This window comes from Corvus brachyrhynchos, unplaced genomic scaffold (genome assembly GCF_000691975.1).
Source record: "Corvus brachyrhynchos isolate BGI_N302 unplaced genomic scaffold, ASM69197v1 scaffold188, whole genome shotgun sequence".
NCBI classification, from domain to species: Eukaryota; Metazoa; Chordata; class Aves; order Passeriformes; family Corvidae; genus Corvus; species Corvus brachyrhynchos.
This window is the reverse complement of record NW_008239647.1, coordinates 2,216,589-2,217,049: the sequence shown is the minus strand read 5'-3', so window position 1 is coordinate 2,217,049 and position 461 is coordinate 2,216,589.

Genomic DNA, 461 nt, shown 5'->3' with positions numbered 1-461 from the left:
GGAAAGCATGAGGAGACAAGGGGAGTACTGCAGGATATCATCCACTAAGCTGTGGGCTCTGCAGTAAAGAAGGTAACTGTTCTGGTAGAAATTTGTGCTTTAATATATTTTCGTTTGTTTGTTTAAAACAAGTTCCCACTTCCCTGAGGAAGCCCTGTCTGACATTCCCAAGGAAACATGGGGTGTTTTTTCCTTCCTTCATTTGCTCTTCACATTTCTTCATTCCTATATTTTGTGTTTCGTTCCTTCTTTTCTCCGGGTGTGTTTCTTTCCTTCCTCTCTCTTTCTCACTCTCTCTCTCGTGCACGTGCTTTTTAAAAAAGTTTTGTCTTTATTTTTAAATTATAGACATTATGACTCTCTCAAGGAGTGCTCCAGTTCTGAACCAGATCCCTTTGCGTGGTCATGCCTGTCAGTCTTTGGTAACATATGGACACTTTGGTGTGCCAGTGAGGCGGGGC